The sequence below is a fragment of the Lethenteron reissneri genome, chromosome 4 (genome assembly GCF_015708825.2).
Source record: "Lethenteron reissneri isolate LAM-NWPU_2019-01 chromosome 4, ASM1570882v1, whole genome shotgun sequence".
Classification (NCBI taxonomy): Eukaryota; Metazoa; Chordata; class Hyperoartia; order Petromyzontiformes; family Petromyzontidae; genus Lethenteron; species Lethenteron reissneri.
The window spans coordinates 3,115,759-3,131,090 of record NC_083782.1 but is presented as its reverse complement, the minus strand read 5'-3'; the positions used below and the strand labels follow the sequence as shown (position 1 = coordinate 3,131,090).

Genomic DNA, 15,332 nt, shown 5'->3' with positions numbered 1-15,332 from the left:
TAACGTCCTGTCAAAACGGTAGGAGGAAATGATTAGGCAAAGCAGGGGGTCGCCAAACCCCAATCGTCAGACATTGTCAGGTCGCACTCACTCCACGCAACGTGCTTGCCACAAATGAACCAACCATACCTTGCTGATCTCGTCAAAAGCATCAACCATCGCGCGAACTCCAGTTCAACCTCGCAGCGGCTTCTGGCTGGCCATCGGACAAAGACGGCGACCGCATCGCGCTTCTGCTGCCGTCTGGAACGCTCTTCCTTTCCATTTTTAGGAAGCCACTGCAACAATGTACTTTTTAATTTCGATTTTATTCACAATAAAGGTTTCATGGGTTAGATCGCGTGAATATAAATGTGTCGTTCACCCCCCCTCCACCCGACGGCCAATTAGCAAAGTTTATCACGTGAACAAAACGTGCCAATTAGTTAGTACTTCCGCACACCAGTGTGTCGGAGGGTAAACACACAATATTTACAATGTGAGTACCTTTCGCTGGTGATTGCATCCAGCTTTATCGGGCGATTTACCTACAATTAGTCGCGAAAGCCTCCGTGTTATGAACTTCTTTAGAACTGCTTTATAACGTAAATGTTGTTGTCCTTCCCCGCTGCACCTCCGATTAGCGCCGTTGGCTTACGAAGTTCAACATTAAACACATACGTCTCATCATCGCCGATATCTTGGCCGGGTCATTCCTTATTCCATTAGCCAGCCCCTCCTTCATGGCTCCCATCGCGAAGGCACCTGCAACAGCTGACCCTCGCTTCGGAGATGTGGCCCAGGGTCCGCTCCTGTGCACCGCGCTCTCGCCGTGAGCTCGCCAGAGTCAGCGACGGGCGCCCACGCGCGGCGCATGTCAGAGCGTGCGCGCCGCTACTCGAGCAGAGGGGCTATTCCTGCGAGTCTTCGGGATTCTAAATGGCTTCCAATTGCATGGGAGGTAGTCGTTGGTTTGTATAGAGCTTCCATTAGCTCCGTAATGATGACCGAGTGAAAACAAACGCCCGTTAAGTGGCTGTCGGGGACGACCAATAAGACCGGGAAGACTGCATCTACGAGGCTCTTATCAAGATTAAACACAGGTGCGCATATGTTGCATAAAAACCGTGGATAGATACGTAAACAGCAACAGCAGATGCTCTGTAATGGATTAATTTTAATGTATGGTAAGCACTAATAAGCGTGCAGTTCAGTCGAACACCGTTTATGTAAATGTGAAAAAAAATCTACAATGTTCTCTTTAATCTATTTTAGAACATTGCTGCTCATTAATTGCAAATTGTATTAATTTAAGCAATGGGGTTTTCTGCAAAATAATATTTGTATATTTTTTTGCAGGAATACTGACAATAACCTGAGGCTCCTCTACATCGAACCGCTGCTCCATATGCCGGCCGTGTCTCCCCAATCAGGTTTGCTGGGACCATACTTCACCGGGGTTGCTTGACCATACTTTACTGACAACAGTGAGTGGGGGTTGGTGACGTGGGAAGAGTGGTGGCCAGGACCGAGTCACAAATTACTCACCAACTAATGTTTAACCCACAACTGATAATTATTATAAAAAATCAGCCTTTATAATGCAACGCACAAAAAACATTTCACCACTGCTCCTACCACACTCCCCCCCCCCCCCCCCATGTGTTGCAGCATTGCACATGAAAACAAATTTGATTTAAAATATTACTCTCGTCGGTCTGAGATCAAAAGAACAATTTATGAACGCGCCTTGCGGTTCATACCTGCAGACTTAAATATTTTATGGACATATATACGACATATATACGACGAATTTTAATTTTTAGACTACGTTCATGGTATGCAAATTCTCAGCACAGAATTAAATATTTAAGACCTCGCACTCTTATATCACGAAACGTATAATAACACAAAACACACGTTCCAGTTAATAGCCTTATTACATTCGTTGCACGAAGCCACCAGTGTTAACTGGATCTGCAGATGCAACAACCAAAAACCTCACACCAAAATGTAAAAACACAAACATGAAGAAAATACTTTTTTTTGCACAACATTTAAATGGCAAAAGTGAAACTTTGGACCGATTTCTAAATTACTTTTTACGGTGGGGGGATTATTCGGATTGGGCACAAACACATGAGATTTAAAGTGATCTCTCAAAGTGCAAAGTCATCTTCCCGATCTGCACAGCAGCTTAGCATGCACCGACAATTAGATGCTTTATATGAATACACATTAGATCGCTGCACTTGAAAGCACGAACAGGCTTTGCAAAATCTCTTCATATATAATTTTAAAAAATGTAATCACAGCTGCTACCGAGATTGCAGTTGGTTATCATCACGGTCGTTTCCAAGGATGCGTTAATCCGGTTATTCGTAATCCTTATATCAATGGGAAATAAGAATAACAAAACTTTAAAGTCACGAAAAAATTACGATTAATCATCACAGGCCCCAACAACAAAACTCAAATAAGCAGTCGCAAAAACTCCTCCCTATATAAACAAGCATTTTATTTCTACTTGCAACATTTCTTGTTCTCGAAAATCTTACGTCATATTAGTAAACAATGGTTGGGTTTTGCAGAACTGAACACGAGTCATATTTGGGGTGGTCCATGTAGGTAAATGTTTATTTTAAATGTTTCCACGCAGAAGCATATACAGTACTTGATATATTCTTGCCAAATGTAAGTTTTCAAGCGAGAACTTATTTGAACTCAATTTCAACATTTAGGTTTTGCGATGTTCAAATAAGATACCACTTTTGAATTTATATATTTTTTTAACATTGTATTTAGAAAGTTGCTTCTTTCTGTGCAATTCTTGGGCATCTTTGAACAACTCAATTAAGAATGGGGGTTGGGTCAGGTGGGGAAATAAAAACATCGAGAATTTTATTTCACACTAAATTTCAGCTTTATATACTTTCGATAACAGCTGTAACATCATCCTGATTTTACGTCCATTACACAATCAATTACAACTCGACATATATATATATATTCTTTGGGTCTTTCGCTAAAGCCACGTAGATAGAAAAAATAACAAAAATAAAAATTCACCACGTTTCGATCGCAACACAAGCAATCGTCTTCTGGTGAAAAAGAGGGAAATCTGCTGAGGCAGGCTGTTTATAAAGGTTCAGAGATGGGCGGGGCAGCTAATGTTAGCGAGTAGGAGAGAGAAATGTGCTTGTAAATGTAAATGTAAGTTCGGCGGGGGCCAAACTCGGCTAGGGCCCGGACGACGCAGTGGCAAGTCGCCATTTACTAACACACCTAAAGGTTGGCTGTGTTAGTGAATGTAACTCAAAGAGTCCAAAATAACTAGCCTTAGTGTCGCGGCATCTCTTCAGAAAAGTGAGTGGACATATATGTTACGTATGGAATGTCAGGGTCTCGTGCAGTGGGATATTGTGAAGGTACACTTCCTTCCAATGGTGCCCGCGGTAGAAAGTAGGCCAAACATCCGAAGCGAGCAATTGCAAATGTTTAAACCATCTTGTCCTCTCACGATGCTGCTTTTCAGGACAAGATTCACGAGCCTGAACATCTTTTACCATCTAAGAATTTGTCAATAATGGCCTTGAATGCTAGTCTCTGAGCTTTGCACGTGTGACTGGAGACACAGCGTAGCTGTTGTTACTAGTGAGAGTGGACAGATCCCAAAGGAGGGAGCAGTAAAATAATATAACTTTTCACTGGACCCCGCTGTTTTGGTGAAAATTCCATAACTAAATTGTCACCGCGGGTATGAAGCACGAACATTATTCCATCAAGACCCACATATTGAGCATAAACAATTTGGGCGTTTGTGACGGATTAAAGAAGGCAGCCAGGCTTGGGCAGAGACCTGCTGTTCCGTGAAAACTTTGTGACTCAAACTTACCTGGCATGTGACTGCACCTGCTAACTTGAATTACCTTAATGGAATCAAGGAGCGGAGCAATAGGGTATATAACATTTTTCAATAAGTTTGCACTTTGCGTCGAGAAACATTCGCCCTGGAAGCTGCAAGTACAGTGCTAGTGCTTCACGGACCACGGTGGCGAGATGTTAACTTACTCACCTGGTATACAAGAGGTCGTGGGTTCGAACCCGGACCCCTGACACCTGTATATTTGGAGTTTTCCCTGTGGTCGAGTGGAATTTTCTCCGGGTCCTCGGGATTTCTTTCCTCCACATTTTCGAAACACGCGTCTGGAGTATTTGGATGCTATGTCTACATGATGTTAAGCCACTTCGTAAGGCTATCATTTGTGATACCTAGGCTGCTTCTGAAAAAAGAGCGAAATAGCCCAGTGGGCCTTACCTGGTAAAATAAAAAAAATAGCTTAGTTTTTAGTTTTAGCACAAGCTTAAAACACATGACATAGCTGGTCTTCAGCATTAAAAGCTGAATCTTTGGTGCCGTTTTGGCTGCATCGCCTTTGAGCAGAGAGCGCGCGAGCTCAATGGGAATTACCTGAAAACCTATCTACGACCGACTCGCGAGTAAAAATTTGCTGTGCTCAACAAGTACCGCACACCATCCTGATTTGAAATGTGTAGAACCCATTCAAATCCGATTGGTCGTCAGGATAATTTGAAAGAGCTCGGGGGATGGTTGGGGGGGATAAAGTATAAACGAGGGGGTCGATTGGGAGGACGTTGGGAGAAAGGAAGGTGATTGGTGGAAAGTTGGGGAATCTTATTTTACCTTCAGGGAATGTATACAGCACCTTAATCAAGGCGCTTTACAGATAATTAACAATGCTACAACACCGCGTGTAAATGCAATGGTGGAGATGATGTGAATGAAATAGATGAGAGGAAGTAATGGGGGCAAATCTGTGATGATGCGTGAATTCGGTGAAAGCTAAATTCATGATAGTAAATGATGATGAATGGATTGAATGAATGGGGGTTAATGAGTGATAGGCATATGAGAATATGAAGATGAAACAGTAATGGTGGCGGTTATGACGGGGAGAATAAGGGGGGGGGGGTCGTGGAGTAAGCTGGGGAACAAGAAGTGAGTTTTGAGTGAGGAGCGGAAACTTAGCGTGCGAGGGTGACCACTTAATGTGCAGGGGAAAGTTTGGTCCAATGAAGAGAGAGACAGAGAGAGAGCGAAAGTGTGTATTGAGCACAAGCAGGAGGAACACACAGAGAGAGAGCCGCCATGAACTCCCGAACGGACGGCAGCCTCCATGGTCGGCACGCGGCTTCGTGCAGCGCCGCCGGACGCGGAGCCTCCTTAGCGTCATCTCGTGTCCCACTCCAAATGGTTGCTGTTGACCACACCGTGCCCTCTGAGGGTGAAATGGCGGCCAGTGACTGCGTGGTTTTTGCTGTTGGGAATCGCTGCTGCAGACAGCAGCTAAAGCGAGCTCCGCGGCTCCCTCTCTGTCAACTGGATGGCAGGCGTGGACTCGGAGAGCTGTGCGACCAGCCGGCCGACGGTGGCGAGAAGCAGGTCGAGGCGGTTGACCACCTCGCGTCACCCATCCTCAGCGCGCGACTCCGGAGGATCGGTACCCCTCTCCTGGTGATCCATAGCTGCCGCTCCCACACCCACGGGATTTCTAACCAGGGCCCCTGGTCCTAGGGCTCTCGGAGGGATGACCGTCTCGCCGTCCTCGTCCTCTGACGACACAACAGGTGGGTTCCTCTTCTTGGTAAGCTTCTCCATAACGATTATATAACACCTACTGCCAGTAATAACGTTGCAACCACTTCTGACACGACTTGTAGTGTCAGTGATTCAGAGACGAGGTTTGTAGGAGGCAACTTCTATTCAGAACATTCACGGTCTCGTCCACACACTCCCTACAGTCGCTTAGTCTAGCCTATACACAAACTAGCCGTCTAACACTGACGGCGCTGACTGAGACAGCTAACTACTTCTAGCAGTGCAATATCGAGCAAAGATGGCAGCGACGATGGCAACGAGACGATAGCAACGACGAGACGAATCCAATCCCAGAACCGGCAGTGGGTTCCAGGGGCTTCCAGATGGAGTCCTCCGTGACCCTTGCCCTAGTTCCTCCGCCTTGCCAACGCACGCGAGCACACGCTCATCGGCATGTGTACTGTCTGTCCACCACAGTTGTCGCTGCTGCCCAGCAGCCAGCACTCTTCCACTACATATGTATGTTGAACTTCTTTTGCGGGGTAAGAACAACAAACTAAACACAAAAAGCAGATCGAAACAAATGGGTGAGTAGACCTGTGGTGTCAAGACTTCTCTGTCCAATCTCATCTCTCTCTCTTATGATTACATGTTATTATTGGTATAGTGTAACACGTAGGCTGTCGCAACCAATATTTTCCATAAAATATTTTTTTTTGGGTTAGATCGCGTAATATTAATGTTGTTAAACCCGCCACCACCCAACACAGTGAATTATGAAGGTTTGTCATGTAAACAAAACATGCCAATTCGGTACTTGTACAACACACCGGTGTGTTAGAGAGTAAACCCACGATGTTTTCAACGTCGTGGGTTTACCTGCCACCACCCAACGCAACATTGGCTGTGTTGGGTGGTTGTGGGTTTAACGACACATTTATATAATTGGAACCTCATTTGCCAGTAGCAAAATATGAAAACTGTTTTTTTACCCTTTTATCTGGCAACAAAACTGACACCTTTTTTTAATATGACACATTTATACTTACGCGATCTAACCCAGAAACCTCTTATAGGTTATTTTTACACTTACTTAGCCAGAAAATCCTGAGTCTCAAGACTCCATTTCAGGAGAGCCCTGCCACAGTTTAACACGAGACGGTGTTATTCGTAATTCCAATTGAGTAATTTTCACATAGAAAATATATTGCCTTTGGATGGTTGGGCCATTGTATATTTGTTTTGTTGTCGGGTAGAAACCAGAGGAACCAGAGACAACTCATGCAGCATAGGGGGAGAACGTACAGAGAATGTACAAACTCTGCATAGAAAATGTGGCCGAGCCGTGAATCGAATCCATTACCCTTTTTGCTGTGAGGCGCGAATGTTACCACTGCGCCACACTAGGACCCTGTACCTTAATAATAAGTCTCACCTTTGATCATATCTACTTTTTTCATGTGTACAGTATTTTTTTAAACATAACTCCTCGTGTCTACGAATTCAATTTCTTGTCCCGCAACTCTCTTCCGTATACATTCCCATCTTCGAGCTCGCTTCTGAATACACGTCTTGACTCAGGTATATCTCGTCCAAATACTGTACATCTCTCATCCCCCTCTTAAAATGTGTCTCCTGCAAATAGGAGCCATGTTTATCACATATCTCTTTGTCCATATTCAAGGGTCACGGGAGGACGCTGTAAATAAATAGATACTTAAAGGGGTAAGGGTGTGACACGGGATTGGGCAGAGGGATTTAAGTTAGGGGGGGCGGGGGATGGTGGGAAATGAGATGACGTGGTGACAGGCGTTCGTGGGGCAGTTAAGGAAGAAATCGGAGTCAGTATCACTGTAATGTCTTCGTCGTAGCTGTGGATCGGGCATGGCGATCTAGGCGACATCACAGCGATAAAACTCCACTGCTTATAACGCGGTTGTCCGGCGCGACCACCTGAATGCGAGATTTGTAGTAGTTGCTCTGCATTTGCATCAGCAGCCGTACGACAGAAAAGGGAGAGGCAATAAAGAAGAGAGCTGGCAGCAGAGAAGAGGAGGAGCAGACGGAACCTTCTGGAAGGTTTGAGAAGGAATGGGGTGGGAGAGGCATGGCGATAACACGATGTCTTTGACAGTGAAGCGTCCTACGACTGCGCGTGTGTGGTGCGAGCAAGAATAAAGTGCCTTACCCAAACGACGACTCGTGTGGACTCCCTTTCACATACATATACATTTTTTTAAATGCATTGCCTGCATCATATCTATCTTCACACATATATATCATACATCTCTTATATATATGTATCGACTGTATCTGCTGATTACATCCTCTAGCTCTCTCTCTCTCTCTTTGATATGAGTTAAATGCATCTTCTCTCTCTCCTGGACAAGCTACCTTCTGAATAACATCTCCCATCTCTCAGTTTCTTCCATGTCTGGCTGTTCCCGAGTGCTCATCCCTGAGGCGTGATTGCATGTTTGTGCCATGTGAATACTGAATCGAAGGATGCTGTGCACGCCCGGAGCGAAATGATCACTTCTAACAAACGCACGCAACACACAAATGATTCTCAATTACGTTGCGAGAATCGTCGAGGTGCTGCCCATTACCGAAAGCTTTGAACGAATGGCTCACCGAGCACTGAAGGGTGGCCTCAGAAATGTGACGGGGTCAAGATACTTTCACAAGTAAAATAACTCAAAATATCCCCATGAAAATAGCGCACCTGCAAATGCACTCCACATATATATCTGCAAGATTTTTCGCAAGAATACGGAATGTGCTTTTTAACTTCAGTTGACGGCGGAAACAGGGCAAATTAAATTTGAGAAACAACATACTTGATCAAGTGCTGTATTTGATTATGGGTGTGCACGGGAGTCATGCACTATCACACACGTTGATGTAATACATGCAGAGGGATATAGCCCCATTGCATTATAGAACCGTAACGGCCACGTGAGACGAAGTAATTTTTTTCCCAAAGAATGTAATTTTCGCAGCAGAAACAACATAACAAAGATACAATTTTCTCTGACGTTACCGGTAAAAATAACATCACCAATTGTTAAATATACTGTGCGTTCCGCTTGGAACCACTTACAAGCTGTTAGTCATGTTAAGGCATTTAATCTGCACAAGACAAATGAAAACAATTCTGGCAGTGTGCGCACATTTTTCTGCAGATTAGAGAGCACACTCCTTTTCATAATACTCTCACTGGTAGCTTTTCATTTAAAAAACGGAGCGAGAGCGTCGGTCGTAAAGCCTCTTCGTCAAAACAAAACGCATTAAGACTCAACTTGTTCGATCAAAGACAACGGGCCAGGAGATTAAAATATTTCTCCAGAAATGGCCAACAAGTGTCGTCTTGGAAAATCCTAATCGTGCTCGCATTGCCGTATCCGTTTCATTGTCATGGCGAAAAGCTACCACGGCAGAATGATGTTTCATGCACTATTATAATCAGCAGTACTTTCACAACAGGGGGCGATGCTGCTATGTGACCTTTATTCGAATAAAGTATTATGTATTTTTTTAATTTTGTTAAAATTTAGAAAGTCACACGTGGCCTACTGATCGTCGAAGAACGTCGTGGGATGTTGAACGTTTCCTGTGAAGCGTGGTATTTTTTTCACGGTTAATGCAAGCGAGGTGTTAACCAGGGTGGCCGCAGGGCTTGGACTGCGATTTCTCTGCAACGGAAGGTGGCAAATGCGCTGCCGCTCGGCCGCATCACCGTCGATGATTTTCCTCTCATCGTTTATGATGGACGCGTCGGGAGGTTTAGGTCTAAAAAACAAAAGACAAATGAATGCTCACCGAAATATGCATTTGGCACCAGTGTCTCCATCCTCGATTGAGAATTGGACGGCGATTTATTTTTACGTTGTCCTCTCTCAGCCAGTGGTGGAAAATCCCCATAAGACGACCATTGGTTGACTTCCCATTAAGTGCCACGCAAAGCCTATCCAGCAGGTGTTCGTTTTACCAATACTGAAGAGATAAAAAAAAAGGATTCAGATGACCCCTTTGTGGAATTTGAATTCACAATCTCACAACTGGGAGACCCGCTGTGGTGCCCTAGCCATTTCAAATCAGTGATTTGTTATTAAATAAATAATAAACAAGCACATTCCACCCAGTCTCGATCGACAAAGACCCCCTCCCAATCCCCCACGCTGTGTCATCTCTGTCATGGGAGTTACTTTGCCATACCTCACCAATCTGAGTTGGTGAAGGGGCAAGCATTGCGCCACTGATGTTAGCTGCGATGGGAATTGAGCTCGGGGTGGCTGGGCACGTCGCACGTTGCACAAGGCGGACGGTGACGTGGCCTACCGGTAAGTACGCCCAGCCGCTTGGTTGCAGGTGGATTTGAGGTTTGAATCCAGCGGCCGCCCCGATTAATACTGCGGGTTTAATAACAGCAAAAACACACGCCATCTGCTTCACAGTGGACGATTGAGATCCCGTGATGTATTTACAAAAAGTATAGACCATTGTGTGCCGGCGTTATGGTCCAAATATCAAAATGACCTGCACGTCACTACAGTAGTCCCTCGTTATTCACGAACTTGCAATCTGCGATTTTGGCTATCTGCGAATTGCATCTCGGCCTTTACACGACTACTGCATCGAGAGAGAGAGAGAGAGACAGAAAGTGATGAGAGAAAGAAAGTGATGAGAGATAAATTGATGAGCTAAAGTGATGAGATAAAGATGACAGAAATGGAGAGATACTTCTCGAAGCATTAGAAGCATCTGCAGACGTGATGATTGCAAGTTCGAGGTTTGAATCCAGCGGTCCTCCCATTAATACTGCGGGTTTAGTAACTGTAAAAATATATGCCATCTGCTTCACGGTTGATGTTAGAGATGCAGTGATGTTGTTCGCAAGAGCAGGCCGTTGAATTTTGTGGTTGGGGTTATGATCCAAATTTGTCCCATTTTAAACATTATAGCCCGTTCTCCTCTATACGTGGTAGTTGTGTTCCTGAAGGACACCGCATTATGGAAAAATCGCATTATAATATACTATACACACACACATGGACTCACACACACACATACACAGACTCACACACACAGACACATATGCACTTACACACACATATTGACGAACACACACACACATGGACTGACACACACACATGGACGCACACACACATTGACTTACACACACACATGGACCCACTCACACACATCGACTTACACACACACACACATCGACTCACACACGCACATAGACTGACACACACACATGGACGCACACACACACATTGACTTACACACATACATGGACTTAGAGACACATTATTATTGTAAAAAATACGAACTTAATTGTTAAATATTAGTTGTCTACAAACACACACCATGCACACACATTGACTGACACACACACATATCGAATCAGGTACACACACAGCGACTTGCACACAGACATCGACTTATACACACACACGGACGAACACACACATCGATGCACACACAAACGCATCGACTTACACACACACACATATCTACTGACACACACACATCGACTGACGCATGTACACATCCACTTGCACACATCGTCTTATACACACACACGGACGTACACACACAAAGACTCACACACACATACATAGACTCACACATACATCTACCTACACACACACACATATGCACTTACGCACATATTGACTAATACACACACACATAGACTTACACACATCGACTTACACACACATCGACTCATACACGCACATATAGCCACTCACGCATCCACTAACATGCAGAAATATCGACGAACACACACAACGACAGACACACACACATTTACTTACACACACATAGACTTACACACACACAAACATATCGACGTACACACACACATCGACTGACACACATCGACCCACACACAAATACATCGACTTACACACGCACATATGTCGACTTACAAACGCACATGGACTCATACAGACACACATTTAGACGTACACACACACACATCGACTGACACACAAAGACCCACACACACAGACACATCGACTAACACACACAAACACATTGACTCACAAACACACACATACATAGACTCACACGACATGGAACTCTGCACACACATATGGAATTACACACACACACATATGGACTAATACACACACATGGACTTACACACCGCACACATCGACTGACACACACACATCGACTTAAACACACACCGCACACATGGACGTAAACAAGAAAACACAGCGACTGTCCCACACACATTGACTCACACACACATTGACGCACACACACACGGACTCGCACAGACACAACGCACATGTTGAGGCTGCTGGCCCCCGGGTCTACCCTGGCGGGGGGCCGGCCAGAGGGGGGCCGCCGTCTCCGGATCCTTCACTCATGTGAGAGCCGCTGCTGCTGAGGAATGGAATCCGCTCCCCGCTGCCCTCCATGGTGGCGCATCGCTGGCGGGACTGCACGTTGAGCCCCAACTTTTCCAGGTCGGTACCTGCAATACACTCGTGGCACAACACACTCGAGACGTAGAACTCCTGGGTGCACACCTGGCATCCTATGCGGACCTCCAGGGTGGCCCTCCCCAATAGCCCCCTCCCGGCTTTGCTCGCCATGTGCAGTGCACGGTCCGGGGCCTGTAGGCGGCTCACGTCGACCCTGATCATGCTGCAGTGCACCGAGCGAGGCCACCTCCCCCGTGTCCAGCAGGATCCAGGTACGCCGCCCGTTGACCTGCCCTTCCACCAGCAACGTGGCCCCCGTGATTCCCGCCACCAGCTCCCGTAGCCAGTCGCCTGGAGTCACTGCGCCCTTGGGTGTTGTTGCTGGGATCTGTGTAGAGGTCACTCGCTCGCCATTATTCGCGGGAGAAGGGCTGCCGCTCTCCAGCTCTTCTCCCCGCGCCGTAGCCCCTCGAGTCCGCGAGTCCTGCTTGTGGGGCATAGCTCGGGGTGGCACAGGACTGCCTGAAATCAACCTGTCGCTTCTCAGCCACTCAAATTCGATGTCTCCGCTCGCACAACCCTGCGCACCAATCAAACGCGCTGAACGGGGGGGTCAGGGGTCGGAGGGCAATGACATCGCTCGCACACACGCTACCGCTGTGGGTGGGTAATGGGGAGCATTTAAAGGGATGTGGATGGGCGGGTATTCGGGATGGGTCTCAGAACGATGCACGGGGAATCAAGGGTCAGAGGGCTGAGACGTCACTCGTACCCGCGTAACCGATTGGGGTTTTTTATTGAAGATGATTTAAAGGGTTGTGGGGGCGGGTATTCGTGACGGATGTTAGCCTGCACGCAGCGTGGGAGTCTGGCAGACCTCCGTCCACTAATAGGGGTTCTTAGGGGAAGTGAGTTGGGTAAGGGAGCGTGCAATCTCGCTGAATCCCTTTAGAAATTGACGATAATAGGTGGCGAGTCCCATGAATGATCTGATCTCCATCAGGTTCCTTGGCCGTGGCCAATCCACTACGGCGTGTACCTTCTCCAGATCAGTGCACACCCCTGCCTTGCTGGCGCGGTGTCCGAGGTACCCCACCTTGCACTGTGCAATGTAACACTTACGCGGCTTGAGCTTGAGATGGGCCGCTCGCAGTCGCTGGAACACCTCCCGTAACCTGGACCAGTGCTCAGACAGAGATCTACTGAACACTATCACATCATCCAGGTAAATCAGGCACTGTTCCCACTGCAAGCCCCGCATCACCAACTCCATCAGCCGCTGGAACGTCGTGGGTGCGTTGGTGAGTCCGAGCGGGAGTACGCAAAACTCGAATAGTCCCATCGGGGTGGTGAATGCGTTTTTTGGCCGATCCTCCTCCGCCATTTCCACTTGTGAGATCGAGGGTGGAAAAATACTGCGCTCCGGCGAGGCTGTCAAAGGTGTCGTCGATGCGGGGTATGGGGAAGGCGTCGCCGAGGGTGACCACATTCAATTTGCGGTAATCGACGCAAAACCAGGTTGACCCGTCCTTTTTCGTTATTAGTACCAACCGGGACAGACCAGGGGCTCGCCAAGGGCTGGATTATGTTATCACGGAGCATGTCCCCGACCGCTTCTTTGATCTTGGCCCGTTCGGGTGCGACCACTCAGTATGCGGGGAGTTTGATGGGTTGGGCTGCACCGGTGTCAATTTGGTGCTTAACGAGGTCTGTCCGACCCACGTCTAAGTCGTGTTTACTTATCACGTCGGCGTACTCCCGCAGTAACCCGTGCAGCTGATCGGCCTCCCCCTTAGGTAAATCTGCCCAAGGCACGTGTAACACGTCAAGCAAGGGAACGACTTCGGCCCGGGGAGTCGGGCCGACTCGCCAGGCCAAGTCCTGGTTGTCCTCGGGACGACCGGGGTCCTGAGCCCAGACTGCAAACACCGAGTCGTCAGAGTGGCACGCATGTAGGGGGTGTACGGTGGCTACAGGGGTGCGCCATCACAGCATGGCCGGGGTGCTGTGGGGGTTGAATACGCGTATAAACAAACAGCCCCCATCTGCGTTTACTAGCATAGCCAATCCCACAACCCCGTACCGTTCCGCCAACTCCGGACGAGGAGTTAACATTACCTCACCCGATGGTCGGTGTGTGGGGTCGGTGGAGGATGTTGCCACCAGAACCAGCATCTCGGCGAGCGGCCCGATGGTGACGGTCGTCACCAGCGTAGCGGCCACGGGTGCGAAGCGGGGGTGATTTGGCTCTCGTCCCAGGAACGGAATCCGCTCCCCGCTGCCCTCCATGGTGGCACATCGCTGGCGGGACTGCACATTGAGCCCCAACTTTTCCAGGAGATCGGTACCTGCAATACACTCGTGGCACAACACACTCGAGACGTAGAACTCCTGGGTGCACACCTGGCATCCTATGCCGACCTCCAGGGTGGCCCTCCCCAATAGCCCCATCCAGGCTCCGCTCGCCATGTGGAGTGCACGGTCCGGGGCCTGTAGGCGGCTCACGTCGACCCCGATCATGCTGCAGTGCACCGCGCTCACGAGCGAGGCCACCTCCCGCGTGTCCAGCAGGATCCGGGTATGCCACCCGTTGACCTGCCCTTCCACCAGCAACGTGGCCCCCGTGATTCCCGCCACCAGCTCCCGTAGCCAATCGCCTGGAGTCACTGCGCCCTTGGGTGTTGTTGCTGGGATCTGTGTAGAGGTCACTCGCTCGCCATTATTCTCATTAATCATCTATTTGTGTCGGGACCGTGTCGATGGCACCCTAGTTGGTCCACTCTCTAGGGGGTGTTGGAATTTAACCCTTGCGCATGTCTAGCGCGGGCGAACTGAGGACAGTCTCTCACGAGATGTCCTCGACGGTCGCACATGTAGCATGCCCGGGGAAGGGTGGCGGCTCCGTAGTGGGCTCCCTGCCCACTCCCTCCCCCCCCAGTACGCCACCGCCCATACTCTGCTTTTAGTTGGGCTACCCTTCCAGTTAACCCTCCGACAGTGGAGCGTAGCTCTCCCACCTCGGACTGGCTGGTCTCAACGGAAGACTGTAATTTGGTTATGTGGCTGCATACTTGGGTCACTTCCCCGCCCACTCAGGTCACCTTATCGTCCATTCGCGATACCTGGCCGGCTATATCTCCTATGCCGCTCTGTAGCCCTGCCACCCACCCCGGGGCTGTCTCGTGGGGTCTCTGGAACTCTCTTGTCCGTCCCTTTATCGCGCTGGTGAGCTCCTCCTCCTCTTCATTGTCTGGGAGCAGGCTCGCGACGGCGCACTCCCGTCC

At 48.2% G+C, this 15,332-nt stretch overlaps 1 long non-coding RNA gene across 1 annotated transcript; it reads left to right on the top strand.

Annotated features, from left to right (window-relative positions):
- The first annotated feature begins 839 nt into the window (after nucleotides 1-839).
- On the top strand, nucleotides 840-7,729 carry LOC133350843 (uncharacterized). Its single transcript, XR_009756113.1, has 4 exons — nucleotides 840-1,082; nucleotides 1,339-1,412; nucleotides 5,341-5,628; nucleotides 7,598-7,729. It is a non-coding gene; the product is annotated as an uncharacterized LOC133350843 (long non-coding RNA).
- Nucleotides 7,730-15,332: the final 7,603 nt, after the last annotated feature.